This window comes from Chelonia mydas, chromosome 9 (genome assembly GCF_015237465.2).
Source record: "Chelonia mydas isolate rCheMyd1 chromosome 9, rCheMyd1.pri.v2, whole genome shotgun sequence".
In the NCBI taxonomy this organism is placed as follows: Eukaryota; Metazoa; Chordata; order Testudines; family Cheloniidae; genus Chelonia; species Chelonia mydas.
Window position 1 is genome coordinate 45,106,942 of NC_057855.1, and position 14,741 is coordinate 45,121,682.

At 42.7% G+C, this 14,741-nt stretch overlaps 1 long non-coding RNA gene across 1 annotated transcript; it reads left to right on the top strand.

The window, feature by feature from the left end:
• The first annotated feature begins 413 nt into the window (after nucleotides 1–413).
• LOC122461858 lies at nucleotides 414–11,582 on the top strand. The gene is made up of 3 exons (XR_006284073.1): nucleotides 414–574; nucleotides 2,791–2,800; nucleotides 11,571–11,582. It is a non-coding gene; the product is annotated as an uncharacterized LOC122461858 (long non-coding RNA).
• Nucleotides 11,583–14,741: the final 3,159 nt, after the last annotated feature.

A 14,741-nucleotide genomic window follows, 5' to 3' on the forward strand; every position in this document is an offset into this window, starting at 1 on the left:
CCCGTACCAACTGTAAGAGGCTAATTAATTAAGAGGAGCTATTATCAGCAGGGGAAAAAAAACTTTTGAAGTGATAATCAAGATGGCCCATTTCGGACCGTTGACATGAAGGTGTGAGGATACTTAACATGGGGAAATAGATTCAAATAGTGTAATGACCGAGCCATTCCCAGTCTCTGTTCAAACCTAAGTTAATGGTATCTAGTTTGCATATTAATTCAAGTTCAGCAGCTTCTCGTTGAAGTCTGTTTTTGAACAGACTTTTCTGTTGCAAAATTGCCACCTTTAAGTCTGCCACTGAGTGATTAGAGAGGTTGAAGTGTTCTCCTATTGGTTTTTCAATGTTATGATTCCTGATGTCAGATTTGTGTCCATTTATTCTTTTGAGTAGAGACTGTCTGATTTGGCCAATGTACATGGCAGAGGGGCATTGCTGGCACATGATGGCATATATCACATGGGTAGATGTGCAGGTGAACGAGCCCCTGATGGCGTGGCTTATGTGATTAGGTCCTATGATGGTGTCACTTGAATAGATATCTGGACACAGTTGGCATCCATCTTCTTACAGTTGGTACGGGTACTTAAAAACCTTTTCATGTTCTCTGTATGTATAAATATCTTCTTACTATATGTTCCATTCTATGCATCCGATGAAGTGGGCTGTAGCCCACGAAAGCTTGTGTTCAAATACATTTGTTAGTCTCTAAGGTGCAACAAGTACTCCTGTTCTTTTTGTACATATGGACAGTCACTTCAAGAACATCCAGTTCCTTGTCACTGCCTCTTTCCTGTATTTTAAAGTTAAATCAAATTAAAAAAAAGTGTAATATTTTTGGTATTATCTTAACATTTCAATATCAACCAACCCCCCAAACATTTTATGAGATCTATCTACTCTCTCTGATAAATAGGTACAATATTTTTTAATGTTAACTGGGAGATACAAGAGTGAATTATAGAAAAAAATAGACCCTGATGATTAAACCAAATAGGAAAAAGGTAAGTTAAAATTTAGAGCAATTTCAGAAGCAGACAAACCCTCTTTTGTGACAAGTATGACAGTGTAATATTAGAGAAGCATGAAAGAAACACAGTAGGTGTTGAAATACAGTATCTCTTTATACAGTGCCATAGCTTTCCCTGTAGCAGTCAGTGCTGTCCTTAGGGTTTCTGGTGCCCAAGGTGAAATGGAAGATATATACCTCTCACAGACCATATCAACTCACCTAAATAAAAGCATATTTTGCTGTTCTTGATACCTACCTGTTCTATTCATATGTTAGAGTTGGCGTTCAGTACAGTGAAGGACCCAATCACTATACAGGCTCAAAGGTCCTCTGTCTGCATTGTTACAAATTCCCACCTCACTTCTTCGATCAGCTTTATTCAAAGAGTTGCACTTCTATGATTCAGTGAACAGCTGAAAACAAAGACTAGTGAAGGCAAGAGCAGTGTTGCAGAGGGAGCAATTTCAATGGGATGACAGATGGAAGAACAAAGTGGGGATTTGGGTGACTGACTGAAAATAAACACTAGCTTTAGAGTGGTGGTTCTGTACATGCTCAGGATCTCTGTGTGAGGGCTTGGTGTGTAGCAGGGAACGGCAAGCCAGAACTGAGAAGTGAAGGGGTGGACCTGAGGCTGGCATAAGCTGCGACTCAGTGTGAAATATGAACAGCAAACCACATACTGTAAGAATTCCTGAAGAAGTTCTGAGAGGAAGAGGCCAACACTGACAAGTCCCAACAAGTGAACAGAATATGATATGAAATGGATACCAAGGAAACCAGAGTCCTTTGATGTGGAAGGTGTGAAATGTTAGCTGTTCTGAATGAAGTCCAGAGGGCAGCAGTATAATACTGATAAAATCTCCAGGAACATCTAATACCAAAGATTGAAGGGTCATATGCAACTGTGATAATGGCAGTGCATGCCCACAACTAGGCAGAGTTAAGGCTGCACATTAACCATTAACTTTGGTGGTTCCCAACATCAGAGTGCTTCACTGGGCAACTTCAATGCCGGTCTTAATGAAAATTTTTGTATGGATTTGTGTCAAGCTGATGGCCTTTCTGGGGGGAAATATACAAGGCCTTTAGTTGCTTATGAAATGGGTGGGAGAAAGCAAGCAAGCAAAATCAATTGGAACACAGAGGAAGGACTCAGACATATCACAAGTTAAAACGGTAGATAGTATAATTGTAGAGAAGCAAGAAAGTTAGATGTGGCAAGTAGGCACAGTAGAACAAGGAGTGTAGGGGAAGGTCAGTGACCTTTCCAACCCTTGGCAGTCACCAGCAGTAAGTATTCTTCCCCGGAGGAGCCAGCAGATGAGGAATAGAATGAGAACAGGTCAAGACAGAAGCTCCTCAGAACAGTGAACAAGATGGAAGAAGAGCAAAGGGAGCTGCCAGTATTCCTGATCAGTGATACCATGATGACCAAGAAACCAAGACTCTGTATTCTAGACTGTTCTTTTCTGAAGCACAACCCTTCTTGGTATTCCCACTGGGTCAGTTCAGTACAGTTCCTACCGCAGAAGCAAACTTTAATGGCACAAAATACTCCCACAGCATATTAGCCTGTGCAATTATCTCCCAGGGAAAGTGGAGGGAGAACTCTCCTTGGTACATTTTTAAAACAGAATGGAGAAAAGTCCCACTAAAATCCATACAGTAGAGAATAAACCTCCTTTGGATAGAGTGGATGACCTAATAGGCCTTTTCCTCTTATCATTTCTGCAGGTCTATGGTTCTTATCTTGATGGAAGACCCAGAGGAAGCCAAGCAAGGGTAGTGTCAGGAAACAATCAAAGGAGCAGGGGGCATCTCCATAATTCCTAGTGTCGTTTTTAAAATTAAAACTATTACACAAGCTTCCCTCCTTCCCGTCCTCTATCACTTGTTAAGGTGCATTTGGCCTATTTAGTGTTCATATCGGTGTGCCAATAGGATTCAGCAGCTAGGCCCAAGACTGAAAGAGGCATTTCAAGTCATAGAATCATAGAATATTAGGATTGGAAGAGACCTCAGGAGGTCATCTAGTCCAATCCCCTGCTCAAAGCAGGACCAACACCAACTGAATCATCCCAGCCAGGGCTTTGTCAAGCCTGGCCTTAAAAACCTCTAAGGATGGAGATTCCACCACTTCCCTAGGTAACCCATTCCAGTGCTTCACCACCCTCCTAGTGAAATAGTGTTTCCTAATATCCAACCTAGACCTCCCCCACTGCAGCTTGAGACCATTGCTTCTTGTTTTGTCATCTGCCACCACTGAGAACAACCGAGCTCCATCCTCTTTGGACCCCCCCTTCAGGTAGTTGAAGGCTGCTATCAAATGTCAGGCCTTATAAGGAAGAGAGATATTAAACCTGAAAGAAAATATGTAAGAAGCCTTTTCCACCCTTACTTCACTGAGAGAAGAAAGGAGCAAATAGCTCTAAAACATGTTGTCTTTATCTGTAATTTCATTCCTCTAAAGTCTAAAGGAAACAGCACTGGGAGTTCAAGGAGTTGTTTTTCAAATGTGCATAGGAATGTTTCTTGTGATATCTTGGCAGCATCCATTTTGTTCTAAGTGTACATTCTTTGAATGCAGAAACTTTACATGGGGCTACTCATTGTATTTCTGTGTTGTGAGCTCTGCATTTTTAGTGATCTGTCAGGGAACACACGCAGTCAATAGGAACAAAGAAACTTGTTTTGGAACATACTGAGGCTGCAACTTTCAAAGCTGCCTAAGGGATGCTCAATTCCTATTAAAAATTAACAGGAACGATCAGGGCTGGCTCTAGGTTTTTTGCCACCCCAGGGAAAAATCCTCGGGGCTGTACATCCCGCCCGTGGGCTCTCAGCCCGATCTCAGACCTGGCCCCACCCCTGCAGAGGGGACAGTAACCAACAGAGTGGCTGGAGGGCAGGTCAGCCGCAGGGAGGGGGGCGGACCATGGGTGCCTGCCCAGCGCCGAGCCGCCCGGGGCAGTGGGTCCCTTACTGGCCGCGGGTCCTGCCACGATCCCAGGCTCCACTCCACTCAGCTCTGGCTCCTCCGTCGCTTGTGATACGTGCGGCAGGGGCGGACAGGGGGGAGGAGCCGCATCGACCCGCTCCCCCGGGGCGGGGGGCCAGAGCAGGGACTGCCCCCGGGCCAGGACCCCCGCGCTAAGCCCACCGCCCCGCCCCACGCAGGGGCTCATTGGTTGACTGAGCAGGGCCGGGGGGGAAAAAAGGATGGCCGGAACGCCACCCCTGGAAATGTGCCACCCCAAGCATGTGCTTGCTTTGCTGGTGCTTAGAGCCGGTCCTGGGAACTAGATGCCCAATTCCAGTTAAAATTAATTGAAACTGGGTGTCCAAATCTCGTATGGAGATTTGAAAATCCCATACAGTACTTAATATCTTAGTGAAATCTATCAGTATTGTGCAATACTTTTGCTGACCAAACCCGACTTGGCATGGTTTGAGGTTCACAGGAAAGTCAGAGAGAGAAGGATTATCTACCCATCTCTGTACAAAACTATTGCCTTGGATTTGGAAACGTGTACATGAATAGCATCCCACTCTCTCGCCCATGGTTTTGTTGGCTCTGCAGTGCTGCGTAAAAAGAAGTAAATACGTGTTGGACATTAGCGGCAGATGTTGCTGCAAACATACATAGGGAGCAAGCAGATCTGCTGATTAAAGACATGCCATATTTACACAGTAAAAGGTGCCTATTTGGCAGGGTGTAGCCACTCCTAAAGGCCCTTGGATTTCCAGTTACTAATATTTCTTCACAGCTTTGTTTTCTCCTGGATCTTTTATCATATTAGTAACTCACTGGTTTCCTCTAAATGTTAATTGCATTTAGTGCTTCCAAGTTTCCAGCTTGTAGACTGGTAGACACAAAGGACTTCAAAGAGTTACAACAAGCATCTCTCACTGCCCTGGGAAAATGCTTCAATCCTGATTTCTAAAAACCACTCCTTAGGGGGAAAGCTCAATTTGCAGGCCCATTCAAGTCCATTCTTCTGTCTCCAGCCCATTCACTACTTTTCCACTCTGCTGATACTCATATTTTTGGCCCTCTTCTGAACGGCAACAGATTCTGGGACCTTGTGAAGGTTAGTTTTGTATTGGGAGTGAAATCCCAGTATTTTCTTACGGCTATTACATTAGATACACCAGTTCTTGAACAGAGGGGGTGACAAACACGAGACAGGCAATCTCTTCTTTCAGGAATCAAAGCCCAAACACCAATGCACAGTTCTCAGGAAGCAACTATGCCTCAAGAATTGACTAAGTCAGAGGGCAACTCACCTTAAAGAATCTGCACCACAAAAACTAACACCACTATATATAGCATCTCCTCAAAGACCATATAATGCTCACACACTAAAGAGAAGGACTTTTAAGACTGAGTGTAACAACATTATTTGGTGACTCCTGCCATAACTATATCTTTCTTCTGTGACAAAGTTCCTGCTCTACCTTGGTGGGTTTTGCGCTTATTGGCGGATTTGCTCGCCTTGGAGCTTCATGGCAGCACTCAGCTTCGCCGTTTTTCTGAACCCACAGTCCAGGTCGACTCCTCCTGTGTCAGATCAGGAGTTGGGAGGATTTGGGGGGAACCCGGGCCCGCCCTCTACTCCGGGTTCCAGCCCAGGGCCCTGTGGAATGCAGCTGTCTAGAGTGCCTCCTGGAACAGCTGTGCGACAGCTACAACTCCTTGGGCTACTTCCCCATGGCCTCCTCCCAACACCTTCTTTATCCTCACCATAGGACCTTCCTCCTGGTGTCTGATAATGCTTGTACACCTCAGTCCTCCAACAGTATGCGTTCTCACTCTCAGCTCCTAGTGCCTCTTGCTCCCAGCTCCTCACACGCACCACAAACTGAAGTGAGCTCCTTTTTAAACCCAGGTGTCCTGATTAGCCTGCCTTAATTGATTCTAGCAGCTTCTTGATTGGCTGCAGGTGTTCCAATCAGCCTGTCTTAATTGTCTCCAGAAGGTTCCTGATTGTTCTGGAACCTTCCCGTTACCTTACCCAGGGAAAAGGGACCTACTTAGCCTGGGGCTAATATATCTGCCTTCTATTACTCGCCTATAGCCATCTGGCCTGACCCTGTCACACTTCTTTTAAAATGAACACCGTGGGCAACATGTAGTAATGGCCATGTACAATGTGGTATTACGCTTTACTGTAGTATTTATGATTTCCCCTAGTCTTGGAATCATGAATACTGCTATTATAGTAAATAGCATGTCAACTTGTAGAACTTGTTGCCAGGACATGCTGTGAAGGCCAAAACTATAACTGGGCTCAAAAAAGAATTCGATAAGTTCATGGAGGATAGGTCCATGAATGGCCATTAGCCAAGATGGTCAGGGATTCAGCCCCATGCTCTGGGTGTCTCTAAGCCTCTGACTGCCAGAAGCTGGGACTGGATCACTTGATAATTGCCATGTTCTGTTCATTCCTGCTGAAGCATCTGGCACCAGCCACTGCTGGAAGACAGGATACTGGGCTAGATGGCCCTTCTTATGTTTAAAATACAGTAACTCCTCACTTAATGTCGTCTCGGTTAACGTTATTTTGTTGTTACGTTGCTGATCAATTAGGGAACATGCTCGTTTAAAGTTACACAATGCTCCCTTATAATGTTGTTTGGCAGCAGCCTGCTTTGTCCACTGCTTGCAGGAAGAGCAGCCCATTGGAGCTAGTTGGTGGGTGCTTGGAATTAGGGTAGACCGGCAGCTGCTGTCTCAACTTGCTGATCTACTTAAAAAGGCAAAGTACTTAGAGTGGTGTCAGCGTACTTAAAGGGGCAATGCGCGTCTCTCTCTCTCACACACAGGGTGTGTGTCTCTGTTTCTGTCTGCCATGCTGTCTCCCCTCCTTCCATTTATGCTGCCTTGTAGAGTGCGAGGCTACATCAACAACGTGTTAATCCTTGAGGGTTCAGCCGAGTGCTAGTTCATCATTTAGCAGTAAGGCATTCCCTGGGGAATATCCCATCCTCTTCCACCCTCTGACTCTACCACCTCAACCAAGCATCATAATCATCACTGCTGTGTATAGTATTAAATTGTTTGTTTAAAACTTATACTGTGTATACACACACACATAAATATAGTCTTTTGTCCGGTGAAAAACATTTCCCTGGAACCTACCCCCCCCCCCAATTTACATTAACTCTTATGGGGAAATTGGATTCGCTTAACATCGTTTCGCTTAAAGTCACATTTTTCAGGAACATAACTACAACGTTAAACGAGGAGTTACTGTACTGTAACTTTACTAGGACTTGAAAATGTCCATGGTACACATTTAAAAAAAAAATCTCCCTCATTTAAGCACATTTTCTCCTTTTATAATATATGTAGATTTTATTTTGTGTGGGCTCAGACATATTCAGTTCCATCAAATAAAGGGTAATTCATGAATGAAGTTAAAAAAATCCAGTAAGAAATGTAAACCAGTAATTTTAAAAGGCAATAGCTTACCAAATAAATACATAAAATAAAGCACCCTAGCTAGAGAAGAAAGCAGATAGAAAATCTTCAAGATCCTCTTTTCTATTCCAGGAGTTCCAAAGTCTCTACATATTGAGCTTGTCTCTCTCAACTCCCAACTGAAACCATCCTCTGTTAGTGGGTATGAGGATGCTTTCCCAGAACTGCCTCCAAAGCCTCCTCTGAAGCATCTAGTACTCACTACCCTAGGAGACAGGACAATCGAAGAGAGAGAGACCATGGGTCAGATCCTATGTTCCTATCCTATTTGCAGTTTCATGATTCCTGTTAGGAAATATTCTCATTAAGAGGCTTCTAAGTGATGGAGACATCGATTGATTCTTTTGCAGCATATCAGTGGCAGGAAAATCAGGGAACAGCTGTGGGAATAGATTCCAGCTGGCATTCATCTTCCTCTACAAGCAGCCTTTTCCAAAGGGGACAAAACCTGGGGTCATCTGCTCTGTCATATAGGAGGAGTTGTTTGGTAGGTCTTTACTGTACTAGCCCGACAGTGTTTTTCCACTTTTCCTGGTTCTCCATTGCCTTGTATCTTATGTAGTGATTTGTCCTTGTGCAAAATGGGTGTTAAAATGCAACTGTGATGTAAACCACACTAGCACAGTGTGGGTCTTTGCCACCTCAGGGGGACTGATCCTCATCAGGGTAAATGCCTACTACAACTATAGCTAAGGGAACTACTCCTTTAGCCTATGCAGTAGAGGCTGAGTTTTAGTGCTACAGGGTCTGGGTTGAAATTCCACTGTTTGCTCAAGCAGAGTCCATTCCAAGGATATTAGTACAGGTGTTAGCTTTATAAAGGAGGTGCCCACAAACACGGAGGAGTGAGATGAGGCTGTGTCAGCTGACTGTCATGCTAGCTCTGGTGTCGACATTACAGTAGGAGTTGCAGGCCGGGCACAAGTTCTCATGAGACCAGCACAGAGCTTTGGTCTGAGGGGGATTCGTGTGAAAAGAGATGTAATAAACTGGGCTGAAGTGTTATAACACTATATTTTCTGCATGATTAAGTTCAAATTCTTATAGGCCAGGTTGTCCCAGCCCATGTGCTTGACCATGCAGGGGGAGTAATTGGAAGCAAGCTGCCCAGACTGCAGCTCCAGCAATGGGCGGGGAGATGAGGAAGGTGCTTCCCTGCTAAGCAAGTGAGAGAGATGGAGATACAGAGCAGTGGGGAATGGGAGAGCCTTGGCTCCACCCCGGCTTATTGCCTAGAGTAGCCAGCTGAGTGGAAGGGGAGCACCCCAGAGAGGGGTTAAGTAACATATCTCCCTCCCCCCTGCATAGGGCAAGACAGGTCATGGGAGAAATTGTTACTCAGACATAATTCCTTCCCAGAGCTGCTTTGCTGTGGCTACACAGGACCTAGACCAGGTTGAAGTTTGGAATTTTCATCCCTTGGGAAATTACAATATTTTGAAATTTGGTGTCATCCCAATTTGGGATGAAATTCTAAATGTCAGAATTTTTTGCACCACAAAAATATTCCAAAAATATTTTGTTTTGATGAGGTCCAAACTGTTTGTTTAGACATTATTGTTGCAATATTTGTATTATAATAATGTTAAAATAAAGTGATTAAACATTTGATAATTTCCCATAAAAATTGACAAACATCAATCCTATCCACAAAAATGTTATGATTTTGGTGAATCAGCATTTTCCAGTGGCAAATGGTTCAACTGGAAAGTATGTGATCAATTCCAGCACTCCTCCTTGCTTTTGGGCTGAGCCTAATGACTCATCTAGCCCTAGTTAAATAACCCCAATAAGTGGGTTTCACTGAACTTGTCTGATGGGAGAATAGAGCTATTTCATCAGGGGAAAAGCCAACACTTCTAAACAGATGCTAATTTGAACATATTGCCTGCCCAGATGAATGCCCAGAAGCAGGAACAAAATCTAAACTCTGAGCTAGCAGATAATCACTTTACACATTACCAGAAAATTGTTGCTCACTTGGATTTCATTCAGACATACCACTTTTATTCTCATGATTTATGGCACTGCAAAATCTCCACAGAGTTCTTCTCCCTATACCCTTTGGTTTAAATATAATATAGCTGAAGCTGAGCAGAGAAATTGGGAAAGCAGTTTACTTTGCTAATATTAAACCAAAGGGGAAAAAATCCATGTTTTTATTCCTGACCAAGAAAAAGAAGATCTAACTGTCCTTGCATCTCAACTGCTAACTGAATAAATCCATTCCAGGTGAGTGCTATCAACAATACGGCTATAATTTCCCAGACTTTGGGAAGGTGTAGTTGTTAGGAGAGTGGCCACAGAAACAGCAATATCCATTAGCATAAGAAAATGACAGGAAAATTCCTTCTGATATTTTTTAATTGAACAAGCAAAATATTCCAGGACAAATCTCTCCTACATAGGAATTAACTATGAGACAGAAAGCTCTGAGTTTCTCTTCATGGAGTTTCCTTAGCATCAGCCACCTGTGTCTAGGGGGTTGTCATGCAAAACTAGTAGATTCATTTGGGATTCACATTGTCCTTGGGGAATCCATAAAGGCTCAAGCCATCCAGATGAACCCTTTGCCTTCGTGCTGGCTCCGTGCCTCTCTCCCAATGCTCTGGCAATATGGCTCAAAGAGATCTGGGCTGCTAGGGACTCTCCCATCATCCAGTGCTCCCAAAACACTCCTAAGGGCATCCCGTGGCACAGAGAAGGCAAGTGCTTAAGTGAAAGCTATCCTAGGCAGCATTAATTTGGCAGGGAAACCTCCAGTTGGTAGGCTGATGATGTTCCCTCATTCCAGGCTCACACCATCTTCAGACTGTGATCCAGAGCCCCACAAAGAGTCTATATCAGGTTTAGGAGTGGGGAAGAGGATTCTAGAGAGATACCATTCCCCACTTCCATAGTCTCCCCTAACAGAGATTCACTGAGTTTTCATCCTCTCTGCCCACAGAAGGGCAATAGTAAAGTCTTATTGGAGTGAAATTCTGCATGCATGTAGAGCTTTGTATTAACTAACAAGAGCAGGGGCAGACCTCTAGTTGATTTTGTAATAATTATTTCCTTGTACTTCTCAATATCATAGCATTCAGGGCTTGAGCCCTGTTTCAGTGGGAACAGGTTTTGGATCAAGCTATTAGAGAAAAGCAGAGAGGCAAAGTAAATTCAAATACTAATGAAGTTACACTTCAATTATCTCTTTTATTGTCTTAGTGGCAGTTAGTACTTTTAACAATATACTCTTACCCTCTGCCCATGTGATGATAGATTAATTACACCAAATCTGAGTTCCAAACAGTCCACATGTTATAAAAATCAAGGTAGAAAAAGAACAAATTCAGCTATAAAGATGTGATGCTTGTTTTTTAAAAAAGCTACTTTAGGGGAAAGCATTAGACATTTAAATGATCAGGTTTAAATTTATATAGTTAAGGCTAGCTAGATCTCCCTTCCAGAGCACATTTACCCACACATGGGCATTCTGCACTGGGAAGTGGGATCAAGTTAGCCTAAATTGGGCTAAGTTTCCAATTGTGTCACTCACACAACTGGGGCCAGATTTTTAGAATAGCTCAGTTCTCATTTATACATCTAAATAAGGGTGAGATTTTACAAAACTACTCATCACCCCGCAGCTTCTACTGTGATTCATAGACTTGAAGGCCAGGAGGGACCATCATGATTATTTAGTCTGACCTCCTGCACATTGCAGGCCACAGAACCTCACCCATTCACTCCTGTAATAGACCCATGGCTCAGTTATGGAAATCCTAAAATCATGATTTAAAGAACTCAAGTGACACTTATGGCTAGATTTTCCCAATGTGCTGAACTCTTTTGAAAATCTGGTGGTTTTGTGTCTTAATCTGAACATTTAAATGTCTAGCTCTATGCATGCCGTGTACAAAGATATTAGCCCTTTCAGTGACAATTATTCTAATTTTCAGCTTCCCAACATGTAGAATGTTGAGGCTCCAATCATGTGAAAAATGCATATTGGCTTGGTTTGGGGTACAGAGGATATACAGTGTGTGCTGTGTCAGGACTTTCTCAAATCAAAATTTGATGTCTCCTTTCAGTTGCTGGGTTATTCGTTTTTTTTTTCATGACAGCTACTGGCTCTGAGGGGCTAGGAAAAGTTTTCTGCTGCAGAAGAGAAAGGCGAATGCAGCTGTGAATAACTCAGGTTAATAACAATGTCCATCAATCCAGCAAGCAATAGAGGCTTGATGGTTTTCTTCTATTAAGACCTGGAGCTGTGCTTTTCAAGTGAGCGAGACAAAGCTGGCATGGTTAAGGAGGGAGAAGAGGGAGGCAGGCCAATAGCAGCATGGGAAGGGGACAAAGAACAAGGTAGGACAAGAAGGAGGAGATAAAAGTCAATCAATTTATCTCTGAATTTCCTCTCTAGTTCTGAGCTAGGATGGCCACCTGAATATTCTATTAATGAAAGGATTGGAGCTGAGTGATACCTATGATCAAAGAGGTGTGGACACATAGTTCATTTCTCCTGGGTGCTTTGGTTCACACTTTGACATTGGCCTTACTTTGCAGTCACTATTACTGTCACCCCTCTCTACACCATTATCCTGGACACTGTGCAAGAGCACTCCCGAGCTGACTGGCTGTTGTTGCAGCCACTTCCTGGCAACAGGACTATAGTCTTGAAACCCCACTAAGTGATTTAAAACAGACACAAACATGATCATAGATGTATACATTTACACTGAGTTTGATACAGAAGTAGAAGGCAGGCCTGCTAAAAGTCTCTGGGTAAGGATAAAAGGGGTAAAAAACAAGGGTGATGTCATGGGGTAAGGGGTCTACTACAGACCACGTAACCAAGAAGAAGAGGTGGATAAGGATTTTTTAAAACAACAAAATCATCCAAAGCACAAAGCACATCCAAAGACTTGGTGGTGATGGGGGACTTCAACCACCCAGATATCTGTTGGGAAAAGCTAGCAGGGCACAGATTATCCAACAAGTTCTCGGAATTGGAGACATGTTTTTATTGCAGAGGATAGAGAAAACAACTTGACAAATAGGGAGGAACTGGTTGAGAAGTTGAAGGTAGAAGGCAGTTTGAGTGAAAGTGATCATGAAATGATGAGTTCATGACTCTAAATGATAGGATGGAAAACAGCAATATAAAGTCAATGGCCTTCAAGACGACAGACTTCAGAAAATTCAGGAAATTGGTTGGGAGAGATCCCATGGGAAGCAGGTCTTAGGGAAAAGAGAGTTCAGGAGAGTTGACAGTTTGTTGTTTTTTAAAAAGAGACACTATTAATGGCACAAGAGCAAAACTATCCCAAGACATAGGAAAGATAAGAAATATGATAAGCTACCACACTGGCTTAACCAGGAGATCTTCAATGGCCTGAAACTCAAAAGAGAGTAATACAAAAAGGGGAAACTATAAAGGATGAAAATAAAAAAAAAACAACAACACAGGAGCATCGGGACAAAATTAGAAAGGCCAAGGTACAAAATGAGATTAAACTAGCTAGGGACTTAAAAGGTAACAAGAAGACATTTTACAAATACATTAGAAGCAAGAGAAAGATCAAGGATAGGATAGACCTATTACGCAATGAGCAGGCAAAGACAAAGATAAAACATAACAATGGCCAAAGTGTTAAATGCCTTTTTTGTTTTCAGTTTTCACCAAAAAGCTTAGCAGTGATTGTATGACTAACATAGGAATAGTGTAAATGGTGTAGGATTGGAAGCTAAAACGGGCATAAAAGTGAAGAATTAGTTAGACAAGTTAGATGTCTTCAGATTGGCAGGGCCTAACAAAATACATCCTAGAACACTTGAGGAACTGGTTGAAGAGATCTGAGCCATTAGCAAACATCTTTGAGAACTTGTGGAGGATGGGAGAGATCCCAGACGGCTGGAAAAGGGCATATTATATAGCACCTTTCTGTAAAAAGGGGAATAAGGACTACCCAGGGAATTATAGACCAGTCAACTTAACTTTTGTACCCAGAAAGATAATGGAGCAAATAATCAGTTTGTAAACACCTAGAAGATAATAAGGTGACAAGTAACAGTCAACAAGGATTTGTCAAGAATAAATCATGTCAAACCAACCTAATGTCCTTCTCTGACAGAGAAACAAGGCTTCTGTATGGTATATTTCAACTTTAGTAGGGCTTTTGATACTGTCCCGCATGACCTACTTATAAGCAAACTAAGGAAATTTAGTCTAGATGAACCTACTATAAAGTGGGCGACTGGAAAGCCGCACTCAGAGAGTAGTTATCAAAAGTTATTAATTTTGTCCCTACGCTCCGTGTTGTTGTTTTTATATTCTCATCCTTTATAGTTTCCCCTTTTTGTATGACTCTCTTTTGAGTTTCAGGCCACTGAAGATCTCCTGGTTAACAGAGAGTATTAAACCCCAGTCAAGCTGGAAGGGCATATCGAGTGGGGTCCTGCAGGGAACTACCCTGGGTCTGGGTCTCTTCAATAGCTTCATCCATTATTTGGTTAATGGAATAGAGAGTACAGTTATAAATTTTGTGGACAACACCAAGCTGAGAGGGGTTGCAAGTGCTTTGAAGGACAAGATTAGAATCCAAAATGATCTTGATAAACTGGAGAAATGGTCTGAAGTAAATAGGATGAAATTCAATAAGGACAAACGCAAAGTACGATACTTAGGAAGGAACAATCAGTTGCACACATACAAAATGGAAAATGACTGCCTAGGAAGGCGTACTGAGGAAAGGGATTGTGATGCTGTATGGAATCTGGGGGACACTTGAGGATATTATGAATATTAATATTGTAAAATTGTAATGAGTTATGTCAGATATGCCATGTAAGGTATCTGCAAAAATGTTATAATTTGCCAGATATGATCATCTCATTTATGTATTTGTATCACCTTTGTTTTATGAGTTATAGATATGTAACCCTTGTGTCAGGTGGAGCCAGCAGGAAAAAGGACCTGGTTCAGTATCTAGGGGTTCCTTTTCAACAATACAACACAAAAGTGGCTTGAGCCCCCACCCAGTGACCTGGGACAATTACACACCACTCCCTGGGTGCCTCTAAGAAGCAATACTTCCCCTCTCACAAGCAAGGAGTCTGAGTGTAGCAAAAACTTTTAATAAAAGGAGGAAATTAACTCAGCATTAATTTGGGAAACCACCACCACAAGGGTTCATAAACACAAACCATGAGCAAAAGACCCACTCCCCAAGTAAGTTGGGCAGTGTCCTTTTCCCCTCAGG